Source organism: Microcebus murinus, chromosome 4 (genome assembly GCF_040939455.1).
Source record: "Microcebus murinus isolate Inina chromosome 4, M.murinus_Inina_mat1.0, whole genome shotgun sequence".
Classification (NCBI taxonomy): domain Eukaryota; kingdom Metazoa; phylum Chordata; class Mammalia; order Primates; family Cheirogaleidae; genus Microcebus; species Microcebus murinus.
Window position 1 is genome coordinate 72,125,916 of NC_134107.1, and position 11,716 is coordinate 72,137,631.

At 40.3% G+C, this 11,716-nt stretch overlaps 1 protein-coding gene across 4 annotated transcripts in view; it reads right to left on the reverse strand.

Annotated features, from left to right (window-relative positions):
- The window catches only part of GRM5 (glutamate metabotropic receptor 5), a 489,232-nt gene extending 484,246 nt beyond the window's left edge, over nt 1-4,986 (reverse strand). For 2 of the 4 annotated variants that reach the window (XM_076002410.1, XM_012745155.3), the window contains exon 1: nt 4,601-4,986. The gene's annotated coding sequence lies outside the window, so the exon portion shown is untranslated. Of the gene's footprint in view, nt 1-2,391; nt 2,612-4,600 lie in introns of those variants that run through there. The other 2 variants (XM_012745156.3, XM_012745154.3) reach the window with 2 other exon arrangements.
- Nucleotides 4,987-11,716: the final 6,730 nt, after the last annotated feature.

Below are 11,716 nucleotides of genomic sequence, written 5' to 3' on the forward strand. Positions count from 1 at the left end.
AGCATAAATATTTTGCTGAATATAAAATATAACACATATTTCCAAACTGCAGAATGTTCCAGCTATGTAATAATATACTTCTAGTATATCCAAACTCCAAATGAATCAAATTACTTTTAGCATATGTCAGATATAACAACACACATGAAAAGGTAGTATTCACTATTTTATAAACTTGGTATACACTTGATTTATCTATTTATATAAAGATATGGATAAAAATATCTCATATACATATATATGCAAAACAAAGCATAAGGAGGAATATTTGAATATATCTTTTTCTTCATCCATAAGGATAGAAAGCCTGGCATTAAAGAAGTATACAAATAAGTATAAATTTTTCATGATCAACTATTTCATATTTTCTACTTGTACTATCACCTACCTTTTATTGTCATTTAATTTTTCTGTCTAAAATGTCATTTAAAAAAATATATAGTAAGAGTCCTATAAAATATTCAGTGTGATATAACAATGGAAATAACCAGAGCAAAAACTAAAAGTGGTATGTATTTACTCAAGTATTCCCCAAGTCTGGATAATTTGTGCTGATTGGATATAGTATCCACAAGTGAATTTTTCAGTTCTCCCCTGAGTGTTTGTCATCATGTCCATAATGTGTACTAGGAAGTGATGGTAGAGGCCTGTGTCTACCTATGAAATTAAAGTAAAGAACTCATCAAATATTTGGGTTATTTAAATACTATCTCCTTCCCCAAAATAATCATAATATGTTGTTTTATAAATGAATATTAAAGAGTTTGGTTTCTTTTGAGCATATAGCCCACAGCCAAAACACTGCCATGTGATAGCACAAAGCTCTAGGGGGGTGCAATTAAAATATCTACGTTGTATGTTTTGTCATGCAGAGTATAAATGACTAGAGAAAGATTTTTTTCTTAAGAGCAGTTAGAAAGTGTTCTATGCACATACATATTTCTGCTAGGAACCTTTGAAGGATCTGTCCAGAGTGCTGAAGATATTTGTACTGGTAACGGTTGGAGATTTGACGGGCTGCACACTACTAACCCAATGAATTCAGGAAGCAGTATTTTTAATTCCCAAATCAATGATTATTTTAAATAGAAGTATACATTTATAAAGGACAGAAATAGCCACAACTGATTCTGAAATATGTACTTGCATGGAGATGACAGAAAAAACTAAAGGAGAAAATTCCCTGTGTTCCACAAAGGGAACAGCACAGAGCACACTTAATAAGAGGTAGCATAACTGAACACTCTAAAATTCCTAACAGAAGGTCATGCAACTAAGAGTCTTCCACAGAAAACCCTTGCTTATGCCCCACTGGAGGAACAGCTGCATTTAGTTCAAGGCAATGGTCCTTCGGCTGTTCCAAACAGGGATACAAATTAGCTTTGAGTGACTCTGAACAATAAAACACCATGAAGACAGTGGAGAAGAAAGTGGAAGGAAGACGCTGTCTTCCCACTGGTCTGTGCCCATTTCTTATTGAAAGTAGTGTTGGAGAATCTATCTGCGTGGCTACTCAAGCTTACAGTTCAGCTGAGGCAGCACAGAGAGTGTGCCTAAATAAGCACAAGTGCTTGTTATCCTCTCAATTTTCCTTCCCCACAGCACCTGCTCTGGAGGGAAATGGGAGCAGCCTGCAAGTGGATCACCAGGTGGAACAGCCCTCCAGGTGGACCCGTCACTTCCCTCTGAGAGGTCCCAAGTGCAGTTTAGGCTCCCGCCACCGGTCTAGCCTTGTGGGCCTGCCCTAGGTTCTCTTCCCCAAGTCGCTGTAGCCTGGGCTCACTCTTCAGCATGCCGCTCATGGTGCTGCCTTCGGTTAACTAGCAGGCTTTGTGTAGGAAGGGAAAGATAAATACATGGGAGAGGAAAGAGCGGGAGGCTCAGACTGGTGTTCAGAGAGAGGCACTCCAGCCTGAGTGAAAGAGATGTGCTTTCAGCACCACCCGCTGTCCCCCCTCTTCCTGCACCAGGCGCCACGATGCGGCTGCTAACCGATCCTTTGGGAAGTGATCCTCCTTCCTCACTCCCTCTCTTCCTTTGCTTCTCACAATTTCGAGCCTTCCGGTGGTCTGGGAGCGCAGTGTGCATTGGAAACCATGCGCACCTGTCCTTAGGGAATGGAAACTCGGATCCGAAGGCATGCAGAATCCCTTTCTCAACCCCTGTAAACCTTCCCTCTTTTACCCCATTGCTTGCGCCTTTCCTCCCAACAGGTTTAACCGAAGAGGTCCGCAAATGGAGCAGATGTGAACCTCCTTGGCTCTGGCCACCCCCTCTCCCCCCACGCCCCCCTCCCCCAAACCAAACTGTGAGCTACTCAGCAAGCTAACAGCTCCTAAATCCTTCTCTGGCCAGGGGACACTTGGGCACACAGACACTTAGAAAGCTTACCCCCTGTCGGCCGTGCAGCGGGCAGTGAGATGCGGTCTAGCTAGCCCCCGAAAAGTTGGGCTGCGGGCATCAGCTGGGCAAAGCCAGCCTCTCCAGTCCCGGACTTGCCCCCCAAAATGATCTCAAGCTCATCCCCCTGCGCTTAATGCGCGTAGAACAGCCGAGCTGAGGGCGGCTTGTGCAGCAATCTCCCCGCTACTGAGAAAGGGGGGAAGGGGGGAAGGGGAGAGAGCGGAGGAGGGAGGGGTGGTAGTTTGTATTTATAGAGAACAGAGTTCTTTGTGCAACTTTTTGGTGCCACCAAGTGGCACAGTGAGTTCCTTTAGGAACACAGACTCCTGGGCGAATCTGGATGGGTAGACCAGCTCTCTGCAGCCAGATGCTCACATGGTGAGGGAGCTGGAGGCACTCCCAGGACTTGAATTTTTGAATGTTGATCATCACATCTCAGCACCTGGGATGAAAATTCCTAAATTCTAAGAATGAGACTGTATTGAGGGGCAAAGGGTAACTGTGCCTCCTTCAGACAAGCAGAAGAGGTGTCAAGGACTAAGGACATGGTAAGTGTCATTTGTCTCTTAGGGGTATAGAAACCCTTGTCCCAGGAGGAATAGCCATTCCCTTCTCCCTGCAAATCCCTCTGTCCAGACTCTGGTATATGCGTATCTCACTCTCAAACCTTCTTCCTACCACCTGAATGCCTAACCTTTAAACTGGATTGACACTAATTTTCCTTGCCATCAAACATCCTCCAGTTGCTACCCCCAAACAGGTATATGACCTTAGGTTCTGTGGATCTGAATCCCTCCAAACCACTCACAGAACTCCAGGTTTCCCTAGCTGTAGCCTGGGTGTCTGAGTATCCTCACTGATTTCCACAGACTTCTTAGCATGCATTACTTTAACAAGACAGCCAGAGTCTTGCAACTGCCTTTGATACTTTGAGAGAGAATGCTTTGAAGCTTTCTTTATCCATATTTTCTGGGTGTTCTTCCATCCTTGCAGGCAGACCCTCAAACCCATACAATCATAGACACACTGCATTGGACCTTATTGTCCCAAAATACAGAACAATCTCTACGTTTTGCAGATGGAGAAACTGAGTACATAAAGGTTAAGAGACTTGTTCAAGGTCACACGTTTCCCTAGAGACCAGCCCAGGGACTACTCAGGGAGGAAATGAATGGACATGGTAATGTCAGCCCTGACTGCCAGGTTCTTGTTCCTTGTACCACCCCATCCAGTCTATTCAGTCATATCCAGCTCCCTTCTCTTGCCTCTCTCCCCCCATATCTCTCTCTCTCTCTCCCTCTCTCCCTTTCTCCCTCTCTCCCTCTCTTTTCTCTCTCTCTCTAACACACACACACACACACACACCCCATCACCATCACCATCACCACCGCCATCACCATCATCATCCTTTGCCAAAGTTCCATAAAGGAACCAAGAGGAAATATGTTTTCCTAGCTCCAATGGAAGTACATGAACTTCAGTTTATAGGTCCAGAGTTGCATGTGTACCATCTTAAAATGGCCCACAGTTCTAAAAAACCTCTTTCTCCCAGTACTGTAGTCAATGAAGTGTCATTTTAGAAATGGAACACTGGTATCCACACCAAACCAGATTCCTCCTTGGCTGCCTCTTTTGGTGTGAAGCACCAGCAAGTGCTCTTATTAGCCCTTCAGCACCTAATGGACTCGAAAATACAGAAGCCCTCCTCCCTTACTGAACGCACACCTTCCATGCCCATGTATCGGTATGAGAGAGAAAGAGAGAAAGAAAGAGATCCAAACGCATCCGTTGGCTCAGATCTTTATTTCTTTTCCTCCTCCAATTTTTTTTAGTTCGTTTCCTATGGAAACGAGCCCACTTAAATCCCTCACTTATGCAAATAAAAGCAAAATAATCTTCATAAACCTCCCACTGGAGCGATGCCGCGGTAGCCCAGGCTCCTGCCTCAAATTTGTGTCTGATTTACACAGTACACGTCCTTGCAGGGTGACTTTTCTAAACTTGCAGGACCTCGTAGCGGCCCTGGCTTCACCAGTCCTCCACCTGCCCACCACCTGCCCTCCTGAGTCTCTTTAGCCCCAGCTCCCGCCCCTTGCCTGGTCGCTCTCCATCCCTGCGCTGGGGGAGGGGCTCCAGCGGCATCCTACATCCGCGGTAACTCTACAGCTGAGAGAATGAAAAACAGCGCTGTGCTTACCAGGTGCGCGCCCCGAGCCTTGCGCCCCTGGCCAGCCGCTCCTCGCCGGCTTCCTGCGCTCTCGTAGCGGCCTTGGCTGCAGCTGGAGCGCTAGTGGCAGCGACGGAAGCAGCGGTGACAGCAGGCAGAACGGCTGCGGAGCCCGCGGCGGTGGCGCTCGCTCTCTCGCGCCAGCGCCCGGAGCACGTGCCGCACTCGGGCAGACGCAGCTGGAAGCGCAGCGCAGGGCTGGCTCCTACTCCTGCGGCTCGCGGCGGGGGGTGGCAGGACCGCCGGGGCATAGACTCCGTGGGTGAATCAGGCAGTGTCTTGAAACCTTGTGTTTTTGGGGTTCAGGCAAAGGTGGCCTCGGGCTCCCTCTCCTGCTCCTCAGATTCCCTCCGGGGAGTCGCGGAAGGAGGGGAGCAGCATGGGGAGGCGTGGGTGTGTGTCACTCAGAGAGAAGCTGGGGGAGCAGGTAGATAATAAGCCGCTCTCTGACGATGGCACTTAAACCTCTGACAATGATTGGGAGAAGGGGCGTCACTGCTGGAGGGTAGAGAGAGCTAGGAAGTCAGGGAACCCCAAGATGATTCAGAGGTGTGAGTGGTTAGAAAGAATGGTCTCTTTAATGATATTACTTATTCATAATACCATTTTGCACTTGTCTGCACTTCTTAAAAATGATTTTTTCTACATCAACTAAAATTTCTTCCTCCATAGCAGATAACTGTCTTTTACTTTCTCAAATGACTTTCCTTCTCTTCCCCCACCATCCCCATAACTGTCCAGGCTTGTCAATTATGCTGAGGTTATCTTTAAATTCCCAAAAGACTTCATTTCTGTCTCTGAAAAAGAGACTGGTATAAATTACTTGCATGGTTTAATTTAAAGAAAAGAAAGACATTGCAGTAATATTATCATTCCCATTTATTTATCTTGCTGAATTTTGGGAGCCAGGTGCTTGCTGGAGCTGGATGAAAGATTAAAAGATGAGGACACTAAAGTTGAAGGGGCTTAGTCCTGATGCACACACTACTAATGCCTGTTATTAGATTCCCCACCAGACTTTTGACAATAAGGCAAGTTATTGTTTGATAGTTTCAGGATTCAACAAGACAAAGAAAAATAGATATATATTTACCATATATTGTGAGCTTTACGATGGCATCTTTCTTCTTGGATTTTTGTATCTAATGATGACATTGTTAATTTTCCAAGTTCTTTGATTGTAATCCACAAAGCGAATTATAGTACTTTGTAAAGAAGCCAGCAAAGCCGTTGCTGACCTTCCTGAATAAAAAAAAGATGGCATGGGTGAGAAAATACAAAAGTATTGAGGGTTCTGAAAAAAATAAAGGGTGACATGACTAAATGATCCAGGTGATGTGATCAGCTCTAATGTATAAGGTGGTTTGTTAACCCAATTGACTGGGGCATCATCGATGAGGACAAGGTCATAGATTGGGTCTTTGTGTGAGACACTTAGCTCTGAGTATGCACAAGGCACTCCAAGTTCCCCATTCTTCTTCATCAGCTGAAGCTGGATCAAAGCACAGGAGTGAAGGGGCTGAACCTAGGCAAGAAGGAGTTCTCATGTTGGCCACTCAGTCACTTAAACTCTTCAATTTCCTGCACATATGTCCTTCTCTGCTGTCTCTCAGAGTTGTGGAGAGGCTGGAATGAGATAAGACATGTCAAAGCATGCCGGAAATGATAAAGCACCCCATAAATGTAATACGTGGTTTACCAAGATATATCCACTTCCTGTGCTCTTAAAACTAAACTGCAAAGGGCATGCCCTATGTTGAACAATAGTAATATTTTCAGATGAGCAGGAAAACATGATTATATAATCTTAAATTGCTCACTGACATTTTAAAATGTAGCTTTGTCTCATAACTGTAAAATGCTGAATTAGGCAAAATTAAAATTAAAAAGAGTATAGAAACAATGTTTTAAGTCCCAAAAGTAAATTCTGATTATAACTTGCTCAAGGGTGTAACTTTTGCCTTAGGTTGAACTACTAATGAACCAAATATTGTAATTCTTATGTAGAACAGTAAAGAAAAAAGAATGGAAAACTCATTCATAGTTAGAATTGATCAAGCTTAAAACTTAAAATCTTCACTGATTCCCTTCTTTCTCTTATACATGATAATTCATCACAAAATCCTGTTAGCTCTACCTTTAAAATATATCCTAGAATCCTGCCACTTCCCACCACCTTCACAGATACCATGTTGAATCAAACCACCATCATCTTTTACCAGGTATGTAGCAACAGTCTCCAAACTGGTACAGCATCCAGAGTGGTCTTTTCAGGAAGTTATCTTAAGTCAACTCCCCAGTAACTTCCCAGTCCTCTCAGAATAGAAGCCAGAGTTTTTACCATTGTCCTAAATAATCTGTCCCCACACTATTACCTTTCTGACTTCATTTCCTAGTATGCTTCCCATTTGTTCATTTTACTTCAGCACCAGTACTTGTTACTTCTCAAAGATGCCTGACATGCTCCCATCCGATGGCCTTTGCATTAACTATTTCTCCTGCCAACTCTCTTATCTCCTTGAAATCTTTGTTAAAATCTTAACTCCTCAATGAGGCCCTATCAGCCTACCCTCTTAATCCTGTAAATTCTTTTCTCTCTCACAAACCCAGTGCTCTTGAATCTCTTTACTTAACTCTGTTTTTCCCCCATAGCTCTTAATATAGTTTAACATACTGTATAATTTATTCATTTGTTATGTTTGTTGTTTACTGTCTGGCTCTTCCTCTCCATTCTATTAGAATGTAAACTCCTCAAAGAAAGAGATCTTTATGTGTGTGTGTGTGTGTGTGTGTGTGTGTGTGTGTGTATGTGTTTCTGATATATTCCAAATACTCAGAGAAAAATTCTCGGACATAGAAGCCATTCCACACATATTTTGAATATTTAAATGAATATTTATGAAAATAAAAACATATATACTATATGCTGCCCTTCATTGTCCAAGTTAGCCACACTGATGGTAAATCATGTGAATGTTTGCTGGAGATATGAGTGATTACAGAATGACAGCACTTTTCTCTAGCTTTGGCACACTTAACCCACTTCTTGCATTATGTTTTTGCTTTTGTGATCCCTAGATTTAGCTGGCTCATGTTTTAGACTTCAAAAGCGTTGTTGGAATTCTAAATGTTTTACAACTATATGGTTATCTGAACCCATTAAATAACAGATTATAAGTGGTTTTCAAAAGTAATTTCTAAAGGATTTTTCCATTAATTTAATGAATACTCATCAAGCATCTACTATTGTCATTGCTTTTGTTACTAGTTACTATACAAGACACTAAAATAGAATGATGAAAAAAATAAATACTTACTTGGCTTTAGAAAACTTGTAGTTATTACATATATGTATATCATTCATATCACTTATTAAATGTTGACTAAACTACCAAGTGTCAGGAATGGCTAGGTGTTGGGGATGCAATGGGGAAGGAAATAGAGTTAGTCTCTTTCTTGTGAAGCTTAAAGGCAAGTAAGGGGCACACAAGTAAACTAATATATTGCATTTGTGGGAGATAAAATGAAAAACAAGTACAGTTATAAATAACAGCATGGCATGAGGAGGGGGCTTGGTATCTTGTTTCAATTGCATAGTTTAAAAAATCTCTCTAAGACAGAAATAGTAATATTAAACCAAGACCTGAAAAAGTCAACTATGCAAAAAATGGTGTGTGTGTGTGTGTTTGTGTGTGTATGCGTGTGTATGTGTGTGTGTGTGTGTGTGTTCATATGGGTTAAAAGGAATGAAGGAATGGATTATCTGAGGGAGGGGAAGAAAAGAAGGGGGTTTAGAGGCATACAGAATAATATGTGAAACTTCTGAGGCAGGACAACAGTTGCCATGTTTTAGAAACTGAAAGACATTGGTGGAGATAGAGTAGAGCTTAGAAAACCTTCACTACATCTCAGTATGCTCAACTTTAAAATGGAGATTATTTTATCTGATTTTATTATTAAATCTAACCTTCCTATTTTCTAAATATGAATGAGACAATTATATGTTATTAAAATAGCAAATGAAAACCATGCAGAAAAAGGAGGTGACTGATACCTAAGTGTGTTGACTGAAGTAGTATCTGTGGCTTGCCAGAAAACATTGAGTTATAAATTTGCTAATAAACAAGAAAAAAATGTCTTACTAATTATCATTATCTGATATAAGAAAACTAGTTCATTCTCAGAAAGAGAATTTTGTTGATGCTGCTGTTAATAAATGCTAATATTGTTATATAGACCTTTATATGAATGTCCCTTAAAAACTTGATGTCTTCAACAAGAATTTTACAACAATAGAAACCTTTTCCATATTATATGGTCTTACATAAAACTTCAGTATGAGATCCAGATATTATATGGAAATTTAACTAAATTCAATTAAACTCAAGTCATCACATATGAATCTAAGTTCATTCATCTCTCAATTTATTTGGCAAGACAGACCTAAAATATGGCCCTGCAAATTTTTAATTTTATCATGATGCTGGGGAAAAATACAATAATAAAATAGTTTTAGTCTGAGTGCTTGGGAACAATAACTATTTCTTTCAACCTTTCTCCAGGATGAAGCCCTATCTAAGCAGCCTTCTTGGTACACATATGGAAACACAGAGCTACTTATGTTCACTCTGTGATCCTCAGCCATGCTTAACTCTTTCATCAGAAGAGGCAAACCACTTCTCTGACAGCACAGGTGAATATCCAGATCCAGTTCAACTCTTAGCCCCACCCAAGGTTGTAGCAGAGTACCTACTGAATTTCAGACCTAACAGTTCGGCAGTTGAAAACTGAATCTGGCTTTTACCTGATGATGAGACTTGGAAAAGCTACTGAACCTTGAAACTTCATTTCCTTATCTGTAAATGGGAAAATAAAAAAGATAATTGTAAAATACCTAATTCTACTGGATATGTATAAAGTCATTTTGCAAACTAAAAGCATTATAGAAGATTCTGCAATCATGGCTCCTTTTTTCCCCCTCACACTCTGTTACAATCTGGCTCCTTTGTTCCAATACGATACTATGTGTAGGAAAGAATTTGGATAATGGTGTTGGATTATTAGGGTCATAAATAAGAAAAGAAAATTCTTTTCTGAATTCTGTTTTTATGTTGACTGGGAATTTCTTGTTTTCCTTCCCTAAAATATGAATAATAGCACCTGTGTAGTGAAGTTGCTGCTAAGATAAGCAATAATAAATGTGAAGCAATTGTACAGTCCCTATAATGTGACCGGTACATGGTATTGGGTAATGATAATGATGGGAATGAGGATTAGTTATGATAGAAATGCTAAGGAACTAGACAAATAGCTTGAGACCTGAAGTCCACTTTTTTAGACACTTGGAAATTTAAAAGCCACATTCTAGTCTAGTAGAGTTCATCTCTTTGTAAGTGTATTTAAATTAAAGAGCCAAGTCTTGTGGTAATTCTTAGTCAATATTTTCAGCAAAGGCAGTGAATTTTTTCACCTACAATCAAAAATAGATTAAATATAATGGCAGTAGCATTCTGTTTTGCATTTAAATGACCAAGTAAGGTTATACAGAGGATTTTTATCTTTCCAAACAAAGTTTTGGATCCATTGCTTAGTAGAATCCTCAGGAACGTTGCACTGTATGCATAAGAGACAATTATACTCACAATGGTTTAGATGCAGCTGTTGCAACTACTTATAATACATTCAGTCTTAGCCACCTAAAATCTAACATTATGTCTAACATTCTATAATTCTAGTGATTTAAGAGATTTTTGCTGTTTTTCAATGTTCCATTTTTTTTAGAAGCAATTTATCGAGCTAAAGCCAGTAATTATTTAAAGGTATGTAGTAAGCACCCAAAATTTTGAAAATTGATGAAGTGATCAATTCTTTTATGTTACTAAATATTTGTTTTTTATGTCTCTTTAAGATTTAGTAAGGATGTTGAGCTGGGCTAGACACATGGATCTATCATGTGTCTGATGGACCAAGAACCCAGGTGCTGCAGTTGAAGTGGTAAAGCATTCAATTTTGCTTCTTAGCTTTTTACTCTATAAAATAGGGGTGATACTCATTCCATAAGTTAGACATGAAAACTTAATGAGTTACATTTGCAAAGCACAGAGATTGGTGCATGGTAAGCCTTTGACATATTGTTAGTTATAATTACTATAGATGAGAAATTCTATCACATATAAGTACGAGCATGATCTCTGAAGTCAGTCTGCATGGATTTGAGACTTGGCTATGTAGATTACTAGCTGTGTATTAATGAATTATTAAATCTTTCTATCCCTTAGTTTCACTAGTTACAAAGTAGACAGAGTAGTGATAACTGTTTCAGAAGGTCATTGTTATTATTAAAAGTGTTAACTCCTATCAAGCCATTAGTACAGTGCCAGTGCCTTGCCTGTAGTAATGATGCAATGTTAGTTATTATTAGCATATAATAATTTATTAAGCATTTTAGATCCAGTCATCATTCAACTTAAATATTTCTGATAATCAAATTGAACCTGATAATCCAAGAAACTATGAAACATTAGGTTTTCCAAACCTTATATTGGAAAGGGTATCTTTAGGATACTCAGAAATAGTGAAAGATCTCACTGATCTCTAATTCATTCTTTTCCTGCTGGTGTACTCTCATTTCCACAATGCCCGTAACATACAGTTTAACCTCTGAAGCATGGCACCTGGGTTCCCCAATTGTCTGATCCCAACCTTCTTTTCTAATCTCTGCACAATTGGCTTGCTTTTCCCTTACACAACGTATATTTTCCATCATGACTCTGTTTTACCCTTTTGAAAGCTATTTAATATTAATCTTCTTTTCCTAATGAATGTATATTCACCCTTCAAGATCAGCTTGAGTGGAACACTGCCCAACACCCTTAAAAGACTAACCACTGTCTTTGAGCTACCATAGAACTTTAGTAAAAAGCCCTGCATAAAATGTGTTATATGAAAACATAGTTGTTCATTTAGGTTCCTGCTTTCCTTGACATAATGCAAACTCTTCTTGGGCAGGCATCTTATTTTATGCATTCTCTGTACCTCGTATTGTGCCTAGCATGCAGTGGTTACCAAACACGTATTTAATGAATA